The sequence below is a fragment of the Panthera tigris genome, chromosome C1, assembly GCF_018350195.1.
Source record: "Panthera tigris isolate Pti1 chromosome C1, P.tigris_Pti1_mat1.1, whole genome shotgun sequence".
NCBI lineage: Eukaryota > Metazoa > Chordata > Mammalia > Carnivora > Felidae > Panthera > Panthera tigris.
In genome coordinates this window covers 137,712,240-137,722,846 of record NC_056667.1, presented here as the reverse complement: position 1 = coordinate 137,722,846, position 10,607 = coordinate 137,712,240, and the positions used below count along the sequence as shown (strand labels likewise).

General features: G+C 35.7%; 1 protein-coding gene and 1 long non-coding RNA gene across 7 annotated transcripts in view; one reads left to right on the top strand and one right to left on the bottom strand.

Annotated features, from left to right (window-relative positions):
- Nucleotides 1–4,078: 4,078 nt before the first annotated feature.
- Nucleotides 4,079–8,544, bottom strand: LOC122240917. The gene is made up of 2 exons (XR_006220708.1): nucleotides 7,817–8,544; nucleotides 4,079–4,445 (listed from the first exon to the last, which is right to left on the bottom strand). It is a non-coding gene; the product is annotated as an uncharacterized LOC122240917 (long non-coding RNA).
- Nucleotides 8,545–8,732: 188 nt separating this feature from the next.
- Nucleotides 8,733–10,607, top strand: part of ORC4 (origin recognition complex subunit 4) — an 81,597-nt gene continuing 79,722 nt past the window's right edge. For 2 of the 6 annotated variants that reach the window (XM_007078548.3, XM_042994414.1), the window contains exon 1: nucleotides 8,736–8,844. The gene's annotated coding sequence lies outside the window, so the exon portion shown is untranslated. Of the gene's footprint in view, nucleotides 8,869–10,607 lie in introns of all 6 variants that reach the window. The other 4 variants (XM_042994413.1, XM_042994415.1, XM_007078551.3 and 1 more) reach the window with 3 other exon arrangements.

Below are 10,607 nucleotides of genomic sequence, written 5' to 3'. Positions count from 1 at the left end.
CTTAGAACATAGAAACCACAAACAGCAGAGCAGCAGACCAGAAAAACAACATAAGATTAAATTAAAATCTGTACTATGTGGGTCTAGTCTCCTCACATACACAAAACACTGTAGTAATATGACTGTTACTTTTGTTTTCTATTACGCAACATATCGCTACTTTCTTCAAACTGGAAACCTGAGTTGAATCAATTAGCTAACAAACATCTACTATCAAATTTATTAATTAAAAAAAAACAACTAAAAACTAAACTGGCCATTTAAATAAGATATACAATAATATAAGCTGTTTGGTTTCATTATCAAAAGAAACTGCTAAAGAAAATGTTTTACTACTGGTAGAAAATAAACTTCATCTTTAGATTTCTATGAAAGAATTAATGTTAATACCATCTAAAATGAAAAAAGTATTCACAAGGAATGGCATAATTTAGGAAGGCCTATGGCTACACAAAATCATTGCCATCATTAGTGGTGATATTTGTAGCTGGTATAAGCTTTCTGATATATAGTGAACTGAACACTGCAGCTTTAATTGAAGTTTGAATGTTATAAACAGTTAGATGTCTGGCTCTGGCCTGCATTCTAATACCATCAGCAGAACAGAGATGGGAAGTATAAACAAACCTTTTAACTAGATTACAGTCTCTAAAATGGCCAAGAAATCCTTCAGCAAAAACTCGTGTGACAAATGTAGAAGAAGGAAAATGATTTTGGAATAATGCTAAAAAATAGCCTCTATAGTTCTGTCATTACTGCAACATGTATTTGACTTTCTAAATATTCTGATGTTGCTTAATATTCATTCATTAATGATACACTTTACATTTGACTTTCCAAATAAATAAAAATCCTTTTTAACTTACATAGCTGCTGTTTTTTAGATCAGTAATCCCAAGTATGGAAAGCTATTTAAATATCAATACGTTTCTTTTGTTGGATGTGGAATACTTCCCTCCTCCAACATTAGTGACTGTATATATACAACCAAGATTATTATTTTTAGATAGTAGTAACATTAAGATTGTATAAACTAAGTTAATTAATGGTCAACAGATCAGTAGAACATGTCTGAACTCAACGTATATAGAAAAAGATGGCTTTGGATGCAAGGATAAATCTAATTTTGCATTCAGTCAACCTGAAGAAACAAACTTCCATGAGTTAGACATTAAATTAAAAACAACAACAAAAAAAAAGGGCAGCACAAGAATGTAAATTTTAACACTAGCCCCATACAGAAATTTTTCCTCTCATTGCCTGAATGTTGGTTGGTTGGTAAAGAACTCAGTGAAGCATGGATGTGCAAAAATTTTTCACCACTGCAAGGCTGGTGACTGATTTATGTAACTCATTTTAGTCCTTTAACATAATATGTTCTAATAAATTATTCAATGACACAAAATTTAATTACAAGTTCTCTAAGAAAAGGTTATATAGGTCAACTGAAATAGGACTCAAGTTAGAATTAGTCACCTACAACTTTGAATGAAGTGTATGCTTTACACCAGTATGATGTCATTAGTGATTTTATTTTCCATTATGTCCAACTACATTAGAAGATATGTCTTTAATAGATGTTAAGCCTGGTTCTCACCTTGTCTTTCTGAAAAATTCTGAGTCATTCCAACTTCTGAAACTTTACATGATATAGAAGTACCTCAAACAGAAACAATGACAAGTAAGAATCTTTACTTTTAATCTTTATATTTAGGTATTACCTTTGGGTAATATAGGTACCTTTGGGTACCTATATTTAGGTATTACCTCTTAAGAATTACCTTTGGGTTATCTAAGGAAATTACTGGAGACCAATGACTTATTCTATCTGACCAATTACTTAGATTGTTCTTAAAAACAATAAAACTAATTTGGTATAAAATTTCCTCTCTGAAGTATAATAGATAACAGAGAATAGTTCCTCAGCATTTAAAATATTTTGCAATTCTACAGGACATAATGCATTGGCATAATTGCTTATAGAATGATATCAGCAACTTATGCATATAGGATGAATGTGTATATCTACTTAGGATAAATATGAAAATTACTTGATTAGTAATTTTTACAAATTACTCTTTTCTCCTAGAAGCAAAGAATGTAAAAATCAACTCTAGTTAGCTAGATCAAAAAGTATTTTAATTCAGTAGCTGCTTTAAAGAATAATAATTTAGGAATCTGGAGAAACCAACAAGTTGTCCATTCTTATACTAAAAATATTTCTGACTTTAAATAGTACTAAAAAGAATACATTAAACTTAATTCTATATGTGTAATGTGGTAATTATGAAAATCTTTTAAGATACAGGATCCAGAAGATATGTGTATATAAACACTCAAGCATTAGACAATATAAAGTCTCCTCTATTTCGAGGTTTTCCATTATCCACATTTACATTAAAATGTTTATAGTAAATATTCACTGGGTCACAAATTGTTGGAACTTTCAAACTTCATGTAACAAAATGCTAAATGTAACTCATGCAAGAGAAAGGAAGTTCAATATGTAGAAAGCCTAAATGTAATTTTTGCCATACAAAGAGAAGATTGACTTTACGTTTACAGCTGACCCTTGAACAATGAGAGTGCTGACCTCTGCGCAGTTGAAAATCCAGTATAATTTCTATCTCCCCTAAAAGTTAACTACCAAAAGCCTACTGTTGACCAGAAGCCTTACCAATAACATAAACAGTCAATTAACACACATTTTGTATGTTACATGTATTATATATTGTATTCTTATAATAAAGCTAGAGGAAAAAAGTTAAGAAAATCATTAAGGAAGAAAAAAAATACTTACAGTGCTATAAAAAATTTGCATATAAGTGGACGAACAGTTCAAACCTGTGTTGTTCAAGGGTCAAGTGTATTTTACTTCAAGTTGCACACTGATCTGTATCTATGCTCCTTATAAAGAATTGGATTTTTTTTAATTGTTTTTCTGTCCTTGTAAACTTTTAGAAATTTTCCATCACTCCATCAATAAGCTACTGGGGCAATGATTTTACTGATGTTTACCAGAGAAATTACTGACTGATAAAAGTTACTGTGTCTGTATTTTAAATTAAAAAGTTATGAATTTACTGTGATTGAATATTTTGCTGCTATATGTAAAATGCTGTTTTGTCAGTAATAGATTTCCCCATTTATAACACGGGAACAATGTTCAAAATTCACAGGATGAGTGTTTTGTTATATTTGTCACAGTATTAGATACTTATAATAAATGGTAATTATGATTAGTACTAAAATAAAAGTTAAGAATGACTTTGAAAGAGATCAGATTGACCTTCAGGAATCTATTTACCTGCACAAAAATACTGTACCAGCAAGGGAGCCCAAGCCCCTCCTCCTTCCAAATTGTGAATCAATATTACTCTAAGAGGTACAGTTTAAGAAGGACAAAGAAAATCCAGGAAATCTCTCTCTAATCTTTAAATTACATACGAAAGCCATGATAGGAACCAAGATAGTATTCTTTGGTTTTGAAACATCCATTAACTAAGAAATTAATAACCCATTTTACTGAAGTTACAGAACATAGTAAGGATTAATAATTGCAACTAACCAATTTAGAGATAGAACTGGAAAGTTTCTAATGAGGATCTTGGAGGAATTTATCTAGCACACAATGAAAATTCCAAAACTCCTGAACAGTATATACCATAATTATTCCATGATAAATAAATTATACTGTTAGCTTAAACTATAGAAAATAACTAAATGATCAAAATGAAAATGATGTACCATGTATTCCAATGAACCATGAAAGATAACCTGGTATATGAAATGTAAGAAGAGAAGTTACTTTTGAGAAAAAAAAAGTTTAAGTTTGGAGAGTTTGGGTTTTGGTTTTTGTTTTGGAATAATTTTATAAGAGATACTTCAATAAACAATGTTGATAATCTTCAAATAAAAGTATGTATCAATAAAATACTAGTAATGATGGTCACATAGACTATTTTTATGGTCTAAAATTAGTGAATTATATACAGAATAGAAAGCCCCAGAATACAGTATTAAGTGGAAAATTTTTCATTATATATTTCTATTTTAATAAAATACAGCAAAATCCTTCTTAAACATGCATTTTTCCACCTAACAGTATCCATTTATTTAGTTAATATAAAATTTATTTAGAAACATCAAAATAAAGTTATGACCAATATACTTGTGGAATACAATTAAAATACCTCTTCACATTAAACTGTAGGGACCATCCTTGTTTCTCAGATGCCTAGCACAGTGCCTGACAGACAGTAGATGCTCAAAAGATGTTTAATGAATACCTAAGTACAATCTGTTTTGCACATACATTCAAAATCCAGACAAGTTTGCAAAGGTACATAAGTTGGACATAGGCTTTCTGGCTGACTTCATGGGGTCCCACTGATGACTAGGAGTAAATCTTCATATCCATAGAAAACTGGAAAGTTGATAAGTGTCTGGGTAAGGACCAAAAAAACAAAGTCAGGGAAACATGTCACCTAAGTAACAGTTGCTTTATAGAGCTGGTAAAAGTGGCCTAATCATTCTAGTAACCTATCGCACTAGTCTCTCAATGAAATGAAATTTAAGTGTATCTTGAATATTTGCTAGGATATTTTTAATAGGAATTTTTTTTAATCTCTCACTAAAAATAAATTACTTTTGTCAAATTGTATCCTGTACAGGATTAGAGGGAATATGTTTTTACTTTCTATGAGTACTATATTATTAACAGGATTTAATTTGGCTAATAGAAAAAGTGAGAGCTACAGTAAAAATAAAGAAAAAAAATTCATAGTAGTGGAGAAATTGTAGCAGGGAGGAGAGGAAAGGAAAAAGGAAGAAAGGAAAGGAACCCCACATATGGGAGTAAAGAAATTCAAATATGCCTAACTCTAATACCAATTACGTCAATTAATCAGTAGGGCCTACTGTGCACCGGACACTGTACCGTGAGGGATGTAAATCTTAAGATACAAATCTTTAGTCTTAAGTGGTTCACAGAGCAAGACTAGCAGGTAAATGTTTATAATACAATATGGGTCATTATTATATATATGTCTCTAATCCAAGCGTAAAAAGCATATTTACTGATTAATTAGAAGTGCAGAGAAAACATAAGCATCAAGGGAAACAAATAATTCTCAAAATAGTAACTATCCACAATGAGAGAAATCAGTACCTTTTAAATCAACAAATTATTGAATTACAAACAAGCAAAGTTTTGACTTAAAGCTATTTACCTAAATATTCTTAGGATAATACGCCTCCACATAAAATCCTTAAGTGCTATAGACAAAATTGTGAATGACAGTTTCATTTCCAACAAAGAAAATGAGGTCGTGTAGCACAGGAAATGTTAAGAGACCTAAGTTCTCTGGTCCATGCTCTGCCCACTTACAGGCCTTGGAACCTAGGTAAGTTCCACAAACTCTCTGAACTTCAGCAAAATGGAAAATGAAGAGTTGGATAAAGTGACCTCCAAGATGTCACTTAGATGAAAATTACAATCTTAAAATATGTCTTAATATTTAAAAATAAGCTAGAATAAAAAAGGTTTTTTAAACATAAATCATTATCCAACTCAGAGGAAGTCTGGAAATCTCAAATTATACAGGGTTAGCCAGGGAGTGGTGAGATAAAGGAATGTTTTCAAAAGAAAAGCAGACATAAATTAAGTAAAGGTATTATACTCAAGACTGTAAATTTTCACTCAGCTGCCGACGGGGCAACCACCATCCAATTATCTGCACAATTCGCCTTATTTAAAATTGATTTCTTCACTAAGTTCTACTTTCTCCCTCTTATGTTAAGGTTGCTGAGGTATTAGAGTGAGGACAAGAAATCCTAGGTGGACCTGGAATATTAGTATTGATGTTGGGAGAAAAACTTGAACTTGACACAGATTTCTGCTGAAATGCACCAATTACACCTTAGAGAAAGGTAAGAAATTGTTCAAATTTATAACAGAAAGGAAGGAAATAAGGCCATATTGTTTATTGCTACAGAGCTTTTTTCCTGTGTCTAAATGTCTACTCTTGTACACATTAATGAAAATTTACAGAACAAGTTTCTACATTTGCATTGCTTTTCTGCCACTAAAATATAAGCGCATTAAATTTTGGCTTTGCCATAAAAAAATAAAAATTAAAAGTATTATCCTGTTTTATAATATTTATGTCAAATATCCATCTAGATTTATTTTTCTTCAGTCCTTTCTATTTGATCAAATTGCTGTTTTCATATTATCAGTCTGATCATAAAATTGCTGTTTTACAGAAGAATATTTTTTGCTGACATAAATTACGGGATCAGAGATACCAATGCAGTTACAAAAAAGGGTGTGTGTATGTGTGTGTGTGTGTGTGTGTGTGTGTGTGTGTCAGAGAGAGAGAGAGAGAGAGAGAGAGAGAGAGAGAGAGTATGTGTGTGTGTGAGAGAGAGAGAGAGAATATATGAATGTGTGCATCCATCTTCAAGGAAAGGATAAAGAAATGTATGTATGAAACAAAATAACACTTTCCAATGTAAGCTCTAGTAAAAGGCCTATATTGGAAACATACTTTCTAGCATTTGTGAAATAAAATACAGCACTGAAATCGAAAGCCACAGTGATTTTTATGAAGACTGTTATTCTATAAACCTAAACCTGAATTTATCTTTCAATTTATGTCTAAACTACAGTGAATATACTAACTACAACTTCATGATTTGACTCATGAAAATATATTTTTGAAATTTGTCTCCTTTCACATATAGTGAGCAATTTGGTTCAGTACCCCAAGAGATGAAAAACTCATCTCAATTTACAACAGTAAATAAATAATTCAGTTAAAATTGAAAGTGGTACCAATCCAGCAAACTATTGATGGAGAGGTTTGGCCTTCCATGAAGCCAGAACAACATAAAGTTTTCAATGGGGATTACTTGTTCAGACAAGTTACAAAGATAAGAAAAATATCCAGATTAATTACAAAATAGCTAATATTCTCATCTTGTGGAAAATATCAAGAACCTATCTAAGGAGAGACAATACTAGTGGTATTGAAACTTTAAGCATTTTAAGCTTTGAACTTTATATGCTAATATATGAAACAAACATTTAACAAAAAAGGCTGTAATACAAGTCAAAACCTAACCAAAGGCCTCTATCAACTAAAAATTTGAAATCTCCCATGCAAGTCAGACACAACAAAAAAAAAAAAAAAAAAAAAAAGAAAAAGAAAAAGAAAAAAGAAAGAAAGAAAGAAAAATTAAACCCAGAAAGCAAAAACCAATCAAGTCTGTTCCAACACTGAAGTCAATTTCCAAATCACATACAGAACCAAAAAGGGGAAAACACTCAGGTCTACAAATGGATAAGCAGTTCCAATACAATCCAGATCCCGACATTTTCCCACTCAGAAACAAATGCAGTGGAGCTTTTCCTGGGAAAAAAGGAAAAAAGCTCTCCAAATGAATTTTTTCAAGTGACATCTAGAAAGTGTGCCTCTTTCTGTCTCTTTCCCTGGCGCCTCATTGGAGGAAGGAGGGGGTTGTTTTTGTATTTTCCCCCATTGGAGCAAGACACAATCAGATGTTAGCTGGAGAAGAGAAACCACTTTTGACAACAGCAAATAAAAATAAAAGTGCCCTTCCTCCTCTGACAGGATGGGCACCCACCTCACACACCCCTCCCCACTCCAACCCCTCCTTCACTCCCCCCCCCCCCAGCACCACCCCCTCCTCACCCCGGAGCTCCACTGCGTATGTGGTTTGGTGCTACTGTTGCCCCGGAGTTAAAGTCAGAGCCAGAGGAAGGCAATGAAGCCCCCACAGACACACTTACCTTTCCTGCCCCCCACTTTTGAGTGCCTTCCCTGGAGCTGTGGAGGATGACACAAAGGGTAATAAAGGGGGGGGAGTGGAGGAGGAGGAGGCGAAGGAGGAGGAGAGCTGGGGAAGTGGCTGCTCCTGGGTGTAGTGAGATGTCTCCAGCCAGGGCCAAGCAGCAGCAGCAGTAGCAGCAGCAGCAGCAGCAGCAGAGAAGGGTCTGTGTTGCTAAGAGGCTTTTGGTCTCTTTCTCTCCTCCTCTCACGGCCAAAGAGGAGGAGGGTGGAGGGGGCTCGGGAGGGAGGCTAGTGGAGGGGTGAGGGGGTAGGAGTCGTGGATGGGGGTTTTCGAAGAAGAAGAAACTCCTTCTTCTTCTCTCTCAGGCTCAATCCCCCTCTCAGGTCTCAGGGCTGGAGGGTGGGGGAAGGAACTCAGCCGCCTTCCCCCCACCCCCCTCAATTCAAGGTTGAAGTGGGGTAAAATTAGTGTCCTGTCCCTTTAAAAATAGAAATAAAAGGTGCCCCCCCTCTGCCACTGCCTCTCTCTTCATCATCAGCTGCTGCTGCTGCTGGGGTCTCTCTGCTGGGGGGGGGAGGGGGGGTTCGGGTAGAAGAGACGGGAGGCACTCACTGCGCATGTCTCTCTCTGACGGGAGGCTGGTTGGTTGAAGGCAAGAGGAGGGGGAGGGGAGGAAATGATCTGGTTTCCCAGAAGGCTCCGAGGCACTTGCGACCCGGAAGACATTGTAGCAGGGGGTAGAGGGGCGGGGGCGGGGAGTAGGAGGAAGTCGCTACTCTTTAACAACCCCCTGACCCCTCCTACCTCCTAAGGGAAAGTGGAGGAACGGAAGTGGGCGTGGACGGAGACTAATGTAGGTCACGTGTTTGGGCGGGAGTGGGGCGGGGTGGGAGACGCGCTGCGTGCGCGGGGAATGCCGGGAGTATTGGTGTACCGTTGGCAGCGGCAGGTGAAGCTGAGCTGACTACGCGGTCAGGGGCGCTTGTGAAGCGGTTCCTGTGGTGGCTAGATTGCTGCTCTGCCCTGGTAAGGGCGACTTTTCTGTGAGAGGTAATATGGGCTAGGCTGGCCTCGAAACGAAGGCCTAAGGTCGCCAGTGTTGAAAGGCGAATCGAAAAGAATGAGGACGGAAGGTTGTGGAGACTCAGAATGCGGGAAGGCGGCAGGCTTGTCTAGGCCAGGCAGGCCAGAAATCTGGAAGGCCACTTCTGTCTCGTGGCTTTCCTGTGAGGCTGCCTACGAATCTCTGAAGCTTGTAGGGATTCCTCATGGAACTAGGTCTCTGGCTGGGTATTGACTACACCCGATGGTGGTTGTAAGGAATGTGATGATATTGCTGTCAGAGAGAAATGGAATCTTTGGAGCCTATGCAGATGACTGTTGACTGCTTCAGAGCAGGGGAAGAGAGAAGCGCCATGTGTGAATTTTGACAACTCTGGCATTAGATGCATTGCTTGTATTAGGTATTATGACCATTATTCCTTACTTCGCTACCCTCCTTGGAATTCTGGAGTGGTTTTTGGGGAGGGAGCAAGCTTGGGAAGTCTTGAATGGAATTTCCTCTCTCTAGCTTGGCGTTGTTGCTGCAACAAAACGCTTATGCTTGCTCTCAGAAAGCGATATGGGATTGTGTAGTCCTCGATATGGAGGAATGTTACGGTTGATAGAGAAGAGACATCACAAATTTTTCCTTTTCTATGGTGTAGATAAGAGATTTTTAAATGAATATTTTGCTTTAAGTTTTTTTGGTTACTAGTCTCGGATTTAGATCCTTTGGTGTCTCAAATGCTACCTATTTTTGCTGGAAATGTTTCCCTCATAAGATAATAATTCAGACTATTAAAGGATTCGTGTATTTACATCAGTAAGGCTTTTTTTCAGTAAAGTCACCATTTTTCACATCATTTCATAAATCTTAACTAGAACCATTTCAATCTTTAATTTCTTTTGTAAAAGTACTTTGAAAGATTATCATTCTGTATAGTTTCTTTTAAGGCCAGTAATCTAAAATTCCTCATGTTTGTTCCTCATACAGGTATTTAATTCTGTAATAATTATTCTTTAGGATACACTATCAATTAAAGTTGTGTTACTTGTTTTCTACATTTTACTTACGCTTTGGCAATTAACCCTATTTATGCATCATTGCCTAGTACTTAACTGCTTTCTTTGTGTGCAGTAATCTTGTCGAGTGGAATCGAAACTAGAGTCCTGTGCCTTAAAGTGTTGTTTATATTGTAACCAAATATATATCATTTTATAAAAGAAAAAAAGTCACAGCAAAGTAATATAAGTGCTTTAGGTAACAAATTTTAATTTCTTATGTTAAAATACTAAATATGCAAAAAAATGCACAGATCATAAGTATACAATACAATGAGTAATTATTAAGTGAACACTGAGTGATCACTACCACAGTCAAGAACTAGAACGTTTCTAGTACTGGAGACCTACTCCTCCCCCCATCAATTCCTGAATATTCCTCCTGCCTCACCACTACAAGAGGTTAACAGCAACCGGATTTTTATGGTAATTATTTTCTACATTTATTTCAAGTATTTTTTAACCACCAGTGTTGGCATTACTACCCGATTCAGATGAATTTTATCTGTATTTTACCTGTATGTAAAAGAGTTACACATTATGTGTTATTTTCCTCACGTGTCCCCAATATTTAACCCAATTAGTACATTTAGCTATTGTTCATGTTTTTTCATTTTATATGGTAATGTCTATAGTGTGATGTAGTCTTTTTCTGAATAAACCACAATTAATGTAACTCATCTAAT